Genomic DNA, 14,226 nt, shown 5'->3' with positions numbered 1-14,226 from the left:
ACTAAATTAGTTTCTATAGGAAGACAGATATAAGTAATGGTATTGGTAAGAAAGAATTTAGGAATTTAACTTTTTTTTATTACAAATAATTAAAATTTTATTCTAAAAAGCATTCAATAAGAAAATATGAACTTTCAATTAAATAGTTTTTTTGGATCTCTATTTCTTTCTTTTCATTTTTATTAGTTATTTTATCAATTGACATTTCAAATGTTATACCCCTTCCCAGTTTCCCCTCTACAAACTCCCTGTCTCATTCCTCTCCCCCTGCCTTTATGAGGGTGCTCCCCCAAGGGTTCACCTACCCCTGTCTCAGAACCCTAGCTTTTCCCTACCTGAGTCATCTAGCCTCCACAAGACCCAGGAGTTCCCTTTCCAGTAATGCAAGATAAGGCTATCCTCTGCTACATGTCCATCTGGAGCCATGGTTACCTCCATGTGTACTCTTTGGCTGGTGGTTTAGTCCCTGGGAGATTTGGGGGATCTGGTTTGGGGGCTTGAATATTATTGCTTTTCCTATGGAGTTGCAAACCTTTCATCTCCTTCAGCCCTAGTTTGGTGTCTGCAGATGGAACGAATTCCTAGGTGGGGCAGTCTCTGGATGGTCTTTTCTTCAGTCTCTGTTCCACTCTTTGTCCCTGCCTTTCCTTTTGACAGGAGGAATTCTGGATTAATATTTTTGAGGTGTGTTTGTGGCCTTATCCCACGACCGGGGGCCATGTCTATCCACTAAATATGGTCTCTAGAGGTTATATCTCCCCTTTGCACAGTATTTCAGCTAATGTCCTCCCTGTTGGGTGCCTGGCATCTAGAACTTTCTAGTGGCTACCCCTAACCGCCCCCCAGCACTACACACCTACTTTCAAATTCCTGAACCTCTGTATTTCTCCCCTACCTCATCCCATATCTGAACTGAACACCCCTTTCCCCTCCCCAACCTGTCTGCCTCTGAGATCTCTCTCTCTCTCTCTCTCTCTCTCTCTCTCTCTCTCTCTCTCTCTCTCTCTCTCTCTCTCTCTCTCTCTCTCTCCTTCCCAGGATTATTTTCTTCCCCCTTCTGAGTAAGACTGTAGCATCCACACTTTGATGTGGTCTTCTTCCCTCTTGGGTTTCCTATGGCCTGTGAGTTGTATTGTAGATATTCCAAGCTTCTTTTTGGCTAATAAACACTTATCAGTGAGCACATACCATGTTTATTCTTTTGTTACCTCACTAAGGATGATATTTTCAAGTTCACAGGCAGGATTTGCTGAAGAAGCCAGTAGCAAGAAGATCATGAGTTCGAGGCCAGCCAGGAATTTAAGGTTTTTTTTTTTTAAATTATTTATTATTTATTTATTTGAGTACACTGTATCTGTCTTCAGACACACCAGAAGAGGCCATCTGATCCCATTACAGATGGTTGTGAGCCACCATGTGGTTGCTGGGTATTGAACTCAGGACCTCTGGAAGAGCAGCCAGTACTCTTAACCCCTGAGCCATCTCTCCAGCTTGAATTTAAGTTTTTAAGGAAATGCACTCAGTTTGAATTACTAAGACATGCTGCAATGAGAAGTAAACTCCAAAAAAAAGAGAGAAAGTTGTTTGGCTAAATGTAAAGTCAAAATCAAATCAGACAACTGAAAACTATGGGACAGATATAACCAGCATACAAACTGATCAAGGGTCACCATTGTCACTTGACAGAATAGCCAAGGTTAAGTGACTTCAACAGAATGTTCTATTGTTGTGAAGAGACACTGTGACCATGGGAACCCCCAAAATAAATTATTTAATTGGGGGCTTCCTCACAGTTTCAGAGGGTCAGTCACTGTTATTATGGTGAGAGGTATGGGAACCAGTATGGTGCTGAACACTAGCTGAGAACTACTTCCTGGTTTTCAATGAGAGAAGAGATGGGGGAGATGGGGGAGAAGAGAGAGGGAGGGGGAGGGGAAATACCAGGTTGGTGGGGGAGAGAAAGGGAGGAGGAGGGAGAGGAGAAGGAGAGAGAGAAGATGGGTTTAGTAAGGACTTTCAAAACCGTCAAGTCACCCCAGCTGACAAACTTCTTCCAGTTGGAACACAACCCCTAATCCTTCTAATCCTATCAAACAGATCCGTGAAGATCTTTTCCAATCTGCAGGCTGTCACTTTGTCCTATTGACTGTGTTCTTTGACTTACAGAAGCTTTTCAGTTTCATGAGGTCCCATTTATTATTACTTTACCTTAGTGCTTAGGCCACTGGTGTTCTGTTCAGCAAGTTTTCTCTTGTACTGATGAGTTCAAGGTTATTTCCCACTTTCTGTTCTATTAGGTTTAGTGTGTCTGGTTTTACATTGAGGTCTTTGATCCCTTTGGACTTGAGTTTTGTGCAGAATGATTGAGTGATAAATATGGGTCATTTCAGTCATATTTTCAATGGAATAGTGTGATATAAACGGAGAGCATCCTGTCATCTGTGACAAGATGAATGGAACTAGAAATCACTATGCCAAGCAAAATTAGCCAGGCTATGAAAGAAAGTATAATTGTATAAATTAAAATGAGAAAATAAAGCATTTACAAATTACTTTCATAGTATACCAAGGAATATATTGGGAGGTTGCTTTTCTTACAGGATGAATTAAAATTAGATAGGGCAGTGGCTACTCTCAAAGGAACAGTTGAAAGATAGCTGAACAAACAGACATGTGAAGGGTGATCATAGTCGAGCAGTAGGAAGCAGAGAGTAACTATAGCCTTGGATTGTCAAAGCCTAACACTTCTACCTTGGATGTTTGGATTCTTCATAAATAAAAAGTACAACATAAATTGGATATCACATTAGCTTTTTTGTCAACAACATTGCTCTGTTACTTCATTTTTAAGATTCCTCCTTGGATCCTAACTCTGCTGTTGAGGTCCATTGAGGGAATTAATGGAATGAGTAGAGGAAATGAAGCCACAGTGGCTCATATTCATGCCTCATGTGTATAATGTCGGCAGAACAGTGGCAAAAAAAATAGAACTGCTGAAATTCTGCGGGTTGCATAAAAGAACATTCCTAATGTAGTAAATTGAATATGCAACATACTACTTTTGGTAGTTTTGGAAAAAAATGAATTACTATCTTTTTGCCTCCAGCTCCTGATCTCATAAAAGGGTTTGAGAGCATTCAATAGTCAAGGCTGTTGGCAGAGTCAGGGGCAGAGAACATTAAGGCACAAGACACCCAGGCCTCCACATCTACATTATCTCTTTGTAATATACTTAATATCTCCTCTGGTACTTCAATGTAGCTTCATGTTATCTGGATCATTTAGTAAATTAAAAGAAAGTATTCATTACAGTTTATCAAATAAACTTTTTAAGGGTGCTTTTAATAGCTTCATTTTGTAATTAATAAGACTAACAAAATATTTGGATTCTGGAAATTGCAGAGAAGTACAACCAAATATGTTTAATCAGAATTCGAACTGAAATAATTTCTACACTTTTCATACTATTTGATCTCACAATAAAATACTGAAGATAATAAGTCTTTTAAAATAATATGGATGTTAATCTCTGCTCCCAAAGAAAGGTGTGTGTGTGTGTGTGTGTGTGTGTATGTGTGTGTGTGCTTCATTGTGACATATTTCTGTCACTAACCCCATGCTATTTTCAGTCACAGATTTTTGATGCTGTTATTTCTTATGAAATAAGTGGTGTTCTTTCATTATAGGTGTTATTCATTCATTCATTAAACAACAACCTTCCTGACACTCTATCTGGGATATAAGGCTGCCACTTGGTGTCCGAGTTAATAGACAAGACAACTTTAGAACAGCCATGAGACGTATTTAGTTCTGTTAAGAATAGCAGGAGGGATTCTGGTCCTCAGCAATACAGAGCCACTGTGGGTTTCCATAAGACAAGTCAGCTCAAGCCCAAGGGAAAAATTTTTTTTTTCAGTGAGTGAAAAACAATTCTGCCCAGGCTTGCTCCTGAATGGAATGCTGACATGTGCAATGCTTGCAAATGTAGACTCTTTTATTGCAATTGGTCACTTGAAAAGAAGGAACTGTGCCTCTAGGAGAACACAGCATTTTTCAGTTAACAGACCAGATATAAACTGGATCTTATTCCTAAGATAAACTGGATCAGCCCTAATTTTATGTAATGTGAGCCTGACCTGAAAGGTCAAGTGCCTGACCTTGAACTGTTTTCTCTAGGCTTCTGTAAACAGTCTTGTTGCAGATAATCACAGCTGCTCTTCTGAGTACTTACAATTGCATTTTTTCCATAAAAAACCCAGACAAATGGGAGGTCAGGGCTTTTCTCTACTACTCTGCATGGGACAGCCTTGCTGGCAGTTAAGACTCTGTTTGACTTATTCAGGCCACTCAGGAGTTTTTCTCTTCAGGACTCCTAGAGGGAAAGATAAAGGCAAAGCTGGAAAACCTAGGTGAGTCACAAAGGTACGAGTGAGTTATATAAGAAAACAACTGAGACCTCACCCTGGGATTCTAGCCATTCCCATTGTTAGGTTAGCATTTCTCCCTCATCCTCTTTGTAATCTCCTCTTTCTCCTCCTCCTCTTCCTCCTCTCCTCCCTCCCCCTACCCCTCCTTCTCCTCTTTCTCTTCTGCCTCCTTCTCCATCTGTCTCCTTCTTCTTCTCTCTCCCCCTCCTTCTTCTTTACACTGGTTATTTTATTTATTTACACTTTAAATTCTGTCCCTTTAGTCAGTTGCTGGCAGGACCTCTCAGGGGAGAGCTATATCAGGCTCCTGTCAGCATGCACTTCTTGGCATCAGCAATGGTGTCTGGGTTTGGTGCCTGTATATGGGATGGATCCCCAGGTGAGGTGCTCTCTGCTGGCAATCTGCAAGTCTAAAAACTATTAATAATGGTAGTAATAAGACATTTTCAAGAGTTTATTAATAACTATACTTTGTGGATCTGTGAAGTAATTAAAAACTTGGTTAGCAACTTTTTCATATGCAAAAATTACTGTGATTTTTTTTTTTTTTTTTTTTTTTTTAGCTGTGATAAAGCTGTTATATTTGGGTATAAACCAGTTCTTAGATTTTAGAGATACCAATGTCTTTACTTAATGTGTATTTAATGTCCCAGCTGTCTTTCCTCAAAATAACACCAGAGCTGGGAATTGTGGGACCGTCGATGAGAAAGTTTATATAAGGAAGCTGGAGATGAAAAACATCAGAGCTGCATAACTGCTATGTAGACGTTCATTTGATTTGACATTATACTTCAACTGCTATGTAGACGTTCATTTGATTTGCCATTATACTTCAACTGCTATGTAGACGTTCATTTGACATTATGCTTTGGGAATGCTGGATTTTCTAACAGTCTCAAATTTAAACTTATAAATCACCATCATAAGTAAATGAACATTTGTCCTTACTAGTCAAACGCATTCATATCCAAGTGAACTAAATTGTCAATTGCTAAGACAGGCACTACTCTGCAAAAACAACACTGTGGGGGTCTTCTCAAACGTATAGTAGGGTGAGAAAAGAAGCAACTCCAGCAGTGTCTATCAGACTTGGATTTGCTTAGCAAAAGCAAACCAAGGTGAGCTGCACCTTTGGGCTAAGGTTGGAAGTTTTAAGAGAAGATGTTTGTAATCAAAGCCAAACTTTTAGTTGCTTTATGGTTTCCTTGAGAACACCTTGCCATATATAAGCATACATTTACAGCTTACACATTGAATAAAACAAAAGGGAGTTGTTATAATTAATGTTGTCCCTCAAACACAACCTGATGGGCTGACACTATAGGATTTTCCTTTATGGTCACAAAGCCAACTTTGCACTCTCTTTCAAAGTGAGTTATTTTCAAAAATAAAATCCTTTTGTTTTAACAGACAAGTGATTTTTTTTTTATTTTTTTAAAAAAAAAGGTATATGGCCACCAGGAGGCAGATATCCGTTATCTACCATCTATCAAATGTTTATGCAAACAGAAATTTGAAGATAGAAATGAGTAAGTATCAGAATAAAACATACGCATATATTACATAGTTTTACTTGAGCTGTATGAATGCTGGATTAATTATTGTTAAGTAACTTTCTGTTCTTATCTGAACACATAAAAATTTACACCAGGGCAATTATAAGCACTGTTTGATGGACCAGATTGTCTGCTGTATGAAATTTGTTTATAGCTAAATGAACAACGCTTTTTATTTTACCACTGCTATAAGTACATGTAAGGAGATAGATTTTCTACTTGAGCAAACAGTTTGATAAGCATCACGTTTTAATTTTGTACTGTTATCAAGAAACATCATGGCCAAAGTAATGAGTAAAGGGATTATTTGTCTAACATATCACGGTCCATTGAAAGGAGCTAAACCAGAAACTCATGCAGAGCAGGATTCTAGAGGCCTAAGGAAGATGATGCAGAGACCTCGGAGGAGAGCTACTTACTAGCTTGCTTTTCATGGCTTGCTCGGTTTGTTATCTTATACAAACCAGGACCACCACCTTAGGGATGGCACTACCCAAAGTAGACAAAGTCCTCGCCCTCCAATCATTAATTAACAAAATTCGCTACAGGTTTTTATCATAGCTCAGTATTACATCAGCTCTCGATGAGGCTCCCTATTTTCTGATGACTCTGGCTTGTATCAAATTGGTATAAAACTAGCCAGTACACATCATAATCCCTGTAAATGATGTAAATGATGAGTGAGACATAAACTTTACGGTTATCTTCTCTTACTTTTTTTAATATCCAAGAAAACATTTCCTCAGTGTCCATAATTACTATGTGTTATGTTATATAGATAATGATGTATTTAAAGACAGCTTTTATGATATTATAATTTGATGAAAAAATGCCAGTCTAGAATTCAAGGGGCGCCTCCCCTCCAAAAAAAAAAAAAAAATCCAAAAAACAAAAACAAAAACAAAAGAGAAGCTTCTCATTTCCTTCTATAGAATACAGTGAGTAAAGGGAAGTTCTGGAGGTTTGGGATCAAGTGAAATAAAGTACAACAGAATTTTTTTTAGTTGGACAGGCATTTACAGTCTCATTTTGTTCCAGTTCTTCCAAGACTTACTTGTTGTGGTCTCAGGTTACTGAGGGGGACCAACAGTGTGGGTTGTTTAGCTGGTGGTGGTACAAGCCTTTAATCCCAGCACTTAGGAGACAGAGGAAGTCAGATCTCTGTATTCAGAGCCAGCCTGGTACAGATTACATTCAGGACACCCAGGCCTACATAGGTGAACCCTGTCTCAAGCAAGCAAGCAAGCGAGCAAACAAAAACTTAGAAAAAATTGGAACAAAGTGTTGAAAGTTTGAGAGGAAAGGGAATGTTATCACATTAAACTGTCCCCTGATTTTCCTCTTCCTTCCAACACCAGTGTTGATAGACTTATACTCCACAGCATCAGGAGAGAGTAGACTTGTTACTAATAGATAGGGGGATGGTGAGCAGCCTTTTCTTGTCCCTGATTTCACTGGGATTGCTTCAGGTTTCTCTCCATTCAGTTTGATGTTGGGTATTGGCTTGCTGTATATTGCTTTTATTATATTTAGGTATGGATCTTGAATTTTATTTTCTCCAATACTTTTAGAATGAAGGGGTGTTGTATTTTGTCAAAGGCTTTTTCACCATCTAATGAGACAATCATGTGTTTTTTTCCTTTGAGTTTGTTTATATAGTGGGTTATATTGGTGGATTTCTGTATATTGACCCATTCCTGCATTCCTTGGATGAAGTCTACTTGATCATGGTAAATGATCCTTTCGGTTTGCAAGAATTTTATTATTTTTGCATCAATATTCATGTGGGAAATTGGTTTGAAGTTCTCTGAGTACACACATGGTATGTATGTTCTCACTGATAAGTGGATATTAGCCATAAAGAAGCTTGAAATACCCATTATATAAGTAGCAGACCATATGAAACCCAAGAAGAAAGAAGACCACACCAAAGTGTACATGCTACAGTCTCACTTAGAAGAGGGAAGAAAATAATCTCTGGGAAGTAGAGGGAGAGAGGGATCTAGGAGGGAGAGTGGAGGAGGAGTAACGGGGGTTCAGATACTGAGGAGTTGGGGCAGATATATAGACGGCCAGGAATTCAAAAGGAGAGTCGCAGGGGGGAGGGGAAAATGAGGGTAGCCACTAGAAAGTCTCAGATACCAGGAGGTTCCCAGGACCCAACATTCCAAAGTAATGATATTACTAATTTTTTTTTTTTTTGCAAGCCAGATTCAGAATAATTGTCTAAAGTCATATATTGAGTTACTTAGTAGCCAGGTTTCTGAGCACATGCATTAAAATCAGCTGTGCAGTTCCTAAATCCTAATGGCAGGATTTAATCAAGATGTGATGCTAATTTTTTTTATTTATATTCACTTTTTTATTTTACCTTTTAATCAAAAATAGATTATTTTTAATCTAATATATCCCGATTAAAATATTCTTCTTTTTCTTGACTCCTGCCAGTTTCTCCTTTTCTCCCCTCCCACCAAGATCCACCTCCTTCCTGTCTCTCATTATAAAAGAAGAGGCTTCGAAGAGATAACAATAAAACATTGTGAAATAAAATAAAAATCATCACATTGAAATTGAATAAGGAAAAACAAAAGAAAGGAAAGAAATCCCAAACTTCATATGAAGTTTGCTCAGTTGATTCAGTCAACCTTCTCCTGGTGTTTTCCATCCCCTCTGGATCTTATACCCTTTCAACCTCTTCTTACAAGGGGATCTCCCTGAGCTCCAAGGGGAGGGATTTGGTGAAGACATTCCATCTAGAGCTGTGCACCCCAAAGAGTCTTTCTGTGTAATGTTTGGATGTGGGTCTGTGTGTTTGTTCTCATCTGCTGATGATGGCTGAGCATGGCACTGGTCTTTGAGAACAGAGTATCATTAGGACTCATTTTATTTTAATTAATTAATTAATTAATTTAGGCCAGTAGTATTTTTTTAACCATATTTCTCTGGGCTATCTAGTCTCTGGTTCTTTGGTCACCCAAGCAGTGTCATGTATAGGTTCCATCTCATGGAGTGGACCTTACGTCAGTTCCAATGAGACCATTGGTTGGCTACTCCCGCAAGGTTTTTACCCCCATTCTCCGAGCATAGTTTGCAGACAGAGCAGATTTAGATAAAAAGTTTTAAAGTTGAATTTGTGTTTCTGTTTCACTTTAGGTAGGACACCTAACAGTTTTGCATACCAAAGACACATGGGATGAACTTCTATGTAGTCACCAGCTCTCCCTTTCCATGTTCTGTGAGCTGTGTGGGTGTTGTCTTCAGCAATAACTTTTGCTCTCAGTTTGTGAAGAACAATCTATTACCTTCAAAATAGCCTGCATTATTTAAGGAATTTCTTAAACCCCTTTGGCAAACAACGCAATTAGATGTAACCCAGTTCCAGTACTAAAAGCTTTGTTTGGTGACAAAAGATGTCCAGCTGGGACTCTGTCTCCCTTGATTTTTAGAGATGTCATTAGGATCACCTTCATATATTTTAGAAAGTTTCTATTATACTGGGTTTCCTAATGCCTCTCAAATACCTAAAGGACCCCTCAATTCCCTCTGTCTCTCTGTGTCTGTCTCTCTATTTCTGTCTCTCTCTGTCTTCTCTCTGTCTCTGCATTCCCCTCCCTACATCTCTACTTGATCTTCTCATTCTTACATCTCTGTCCCTGGTCCACCCATAAAATCTATTTGATTTGCCCTCCAGGGAAAACCAGGTATTTCCCTTTATGGATTGTACCTTGGTTATCACTTACTTAATGACTGATATTCACCTACACACACATTATATTTATCTTTCTAGGTCAGTGTTGTCTCACTCAGGGTGGTTTTTTCTTTCTAGTTTGCCTGCAAATTTCATGATTTCATTTCTATTCTTAACACCCAAGTAATACTCCATTATGTAATACACAACATTTTCTTCATCCATTCTTCTGTTGAGGAACACCTAATTCATGTTTCTGGCTCTCATGAATGCAGATGCAATAAGTATTGATGAGCAAGAGTGTGACACTAACTTCGGGGGAACTTATACTAGCTTTACCTTGTGATGGTAGTTGGTGGTGACCACCCTGATAACTGTCACAGCTAATGGGTGGCTCAGGGGAATTCTTTGATTATTGAGGAGATGAAAATTCTGAACAGCATCGCTACTCCTTTATCCTCTGCCTGATACAACACTGGCTCCCTCTAGTGACTAAATTATTTCCGTACTTGGAACAAACTTGATATTGAATCACATCTTTGAAAATCAAGAGTGGCGTCCCTTTTCTTTGTGGTTTGTTTTCTTTCTCTTACAAAAGCTGAGTGGTAGTTGGGATAAAAATAGCCACTGTGCACAACATGATCAGCGAAAGGATACGGGAAGGAAACGGGGTTTGGAGGATGGAGTCCAGCATGCAGCTGTGTACTCTTGACTGTAAGAACAATGAAGAGATCAAATGAGGGAGTAGGTGGAACGGAATGTGCAAACACAGCCTATGGGAGGAGGCCTGGGGAGAAGCTAGCAGTGAGAGGCAGGTGGGGTGGGTGGGAAGAAGACCAATCAAGAAGAAACTGCCAGTGGAGAGGGTCAGACTGAGCCAAAAAGGAAGGGAACAGATAGCCTTATTTTCCCTTTCTCAGCTTTAAGTTCTATCTTTGCAGAATCAGATTTATTCAAAATATTCTCTTATGGGCTGGAGACACAACAGAGTACTGTCTGTGAGCAGAGAAATGAAATTCCACTGTAAGGCAATTCCCAATATCTCTGTGTATTCAGTATATCTAAAATTTGTTTGCCTGGGAATAATTATAGCAAGGAGCTCTCAAATTTAAGTCATTTTTTTTTTTTTTTGTTTTATCTTGCTGACTACAGATATGATACATTATAATGGATTTTATCCTTAATTTGCTATTGGGAAAAACATCCATGGACACTGAGCCTGAATTTGCTTAGTGAATGTTTTGCAATGCCTTGAATGTGAGGAAGGCGTATAGTCAACAAGATAAGCAAATGCTTTTTCTTCAAAACACAGCTGGTGGGAGCAAAGAACTTGAATGATAATAAGTTGGAGTGAACATTGCAAAGCTACAATAAAGAATAATAAGTAGATTTAGAAATCTGCTTAATCTTGTGCAGTAAAATATTGAAGTCTGAGCAGAAAGCCCCATTAGGACAATATTTATTCAGGTCATTGAATGTGTGAATTCACACTGATGCTTGTATGAAGACGTCATTTCTACACTCCTGTCCAGTGGTTCTCAACCTTACTCAGGCCAAGAGCCTTTAATATTGTTCCTTATTTCCTGGTACCCCTCCCCCCAGCTATAAAATTATTTTTGTTGATAACTAGAATTGTAATTTTACTACTGTTACGACTCATAATTAAATATTAAATATTCGTTCATGGATCTGCACCAGGACATCTGTGGATATGTTGTGGCTGTTAGCTTGTTTTCATGAGATCCTTAACAGTGGCAGTGGGTGTCTTCGACTCTTTGCTCTTTTCCTCCTATTGGGTTATCTTGTCCAACCTCCATATAGAGATGTTTGCCTTTCCTTAGTGTGCCTTTGATTTGTCAGATTGGGCTATCATCTATTGGAGGCCTCTTTTGTTTTTCTTTTCTGAAGAAGAAACAGATGAAGGGCGGATCTAGGGGAAGTGGGGTTGGAGCTTGGACAAGTGTTAGGAGGGTAAACTATAATTGGCATGTATGGTTTGTAGGACAAATCTATTTTTTAATAAAATATAAATTGAAATCTGTTACTGGTTTCTCACCCATGCATTCTATAGATAATTAAATGGGAAGTAGAGGATGGATTACTGGTGATCAGCAAGATTGTACAAGAACTGGATCCACCTGACAATCTATCAGCAAGATTGTACCAGAAGGAAGCCACCTGATAATCAGAGATTGTCAAGGACCACCCTCTGCTTGGGAGGGGTTCTGAGGAAAGGGTGTTTGGTAGCAGAGAAGAAATGACTCAAAGTCAGTGAGGTAGGTACAAACTAACCCTTGTGTTTTGCTCTTCAGACAGTTCATCTAGATATCCCAGCTCTCTTAGACCAAAGCCCAGTTTTTACATTTACATATAAATTCAATTTTTTAGCCAGGTCCCCTTTAGATTATTCCATGAATCAGCTTTCTATGTCCTTAGCCATTTGGTTCATAGAAGAAAGACAGCAAGTAAAAATTTCTTTAAATACATAGCAATGAATTCAGAGATCTGTTTGCTTTTGTAAGCAGACTATAAATTAGCTGATTGGGATCCCACTCTGAGATGACCACTCCCTAAATCTCTTTATCTCTTTCCTTACTATCTTTTTGATAATCTGGTGTATACTTCAGATACCCTTATTCTTTTAGGTCCATGAAGCCCCTCATACATTTTATATTACATTCTTATATTTTGTATAGTTGAGAAATTATGTATTTTTGAACTTGTGGTTTCAGAGTTTTTCCATCAGCCTTAATGGCTATAATGAAGACCACAGCATTTACCATTTTGCTAACATACACACTTGCCTAGCATACTAGTTGGTGCTTCTAATTATCATGGAATCATTAACCTTGGCAGGGAAAACATCTCCTGAAGGAGAAACATAAAATACATATGTATATTATTATACAAAGATGCCTCATGCCAAGAGCTATAAACACTCACAGAGGCCCACACCCTTCTGGCTCTACTATGGTGGAATCATGTCACACTGATTCTCCCATGCAGGGCTCAGCATGAGATAGAATGAAAATTAAATCTGGATGGACTTAGAGACAGAATACTCTGAAGGACCCTTGCTCTCTGGAGCATGTGTACAAGGAAGTGGGATGAAATTGGGAAGTGAGTCATGTTGATCTGAAATATCAGTAGGACTCTATAGAAAGGCTGGTTTTGTGTCAACTTGACACAAGCTGGAGTTGTCACAGAGAAAGGAGCCTCAGTTGGGAAATGCCTCCATGAGATCCAGCTGTAAGGCATTTTCTCAACTAGTGATCAAGGGGGGAGGGCCCAGCCCATTGTGGGTGGAGCCATCCCTGGCCCCGCCCATTGTAGGTGGTGCCATCCCTGGGCTGGTAGACCTGGGTTCTATAAGAAAGCAGGCTGAGCAAGCCATGGGAAGCAAGCCAGTAGTGACGTCCCTCCATGGCCTCTGCATCAGTTCCTGCTTCCTGACCTGCTTGGGTTCCAGTCCTGACTTTCTTTGGTGATGAACAGCGATATGGAAGTGTAAGCTGAATAAACCGTTTCCACCCAAGCTTGCTTCTTGGTCATGATGTTTTGTGCAGGAATTAAAAACCCTGACTAAGACACCATCTGAATAGAATGCTGCTGTGCTAGTTGATAAGATATACTGATTTAGCTTCGGAAGGACAGTTGGGTATGAATCATTTTATCAGTCAGATGAGATATAGCTTTTTCTAGAGGTGGCTAATAAAAAGAAATATGATGAGAATTCTAGGTGTTGGTAAATTTGGATTCTTGATCTTGATGTTACCTGACTGTGTTTATTCTAGAAAAATTACAGATGACTATAAGCATATGCTTACTTTTAAATATTCACTATACTTTAATACAAACTTTAAAAGTACTGATATTTGTGGTTCACACTGCAACTGAATTAAAATCTGTACAGACCAATTTCAGCTCCTCATCTGTCTAAAAGTTTTCTAAAAGGTTCTGATATAGTCTGTCTTTAGCCTCACTATAAAAACATACTTAGTTTCTCTCCCTCGAAGTGAACATTTTCCATTTTGAATTCATACAAAGTAGAGCATGACCTATGATAATATGCTGTGAATCTTGGCACCTAGATCACATTGAATGAACTGGTTTAATGTATATCTGTGAAATACATTTTGAAGTTTGAGGACTCAATATTGACAAACATACATTTTAATGTAATATACCAGGTTATTTTAAAGTTTCTTTTTCTATTTTTAACTTAAAATCTGGAGAGCGTAAAGTTATGTGTTTGAATTTTATTGTTGCTTATTTGGAAAGATCTTGTTTAGTTGAAAGCAGAGTAATTGTCAACCTAGAACACTGACTTAAATTGTATTCCTGGTTTTAATTTACCAGCTACATTTCTTTGGGCCATTGTGTGAAGACTTGTATGCGCTGTAGATTTTTCATTTATAATGACATTAGTATTTTTGTGTTTTAATTTAATTGTTATTGTTTGTGTGTGTATTTGTGTGTGTGTGTGTGTGTGTGTGTGTGTGTGTGCGCGTGCCAGGTTGTGCATTTGCTGATCAGATAACAACTTGCAGGTAAC

Source organism: Micromys minutus, assembly GCF_963924665.1.
Source record: "Micromys minutus genome assembly, chromosome: 15".
In the NCBI taxonomy this organism is placed as follows: Eukaryota; Metazoa; Chordata; class Mammalia; order Rodentia; family Muridae; genus Micromys; species Micromys minutus.
This window is presented reverse-complemented; position numbering follows the sequence as displayed.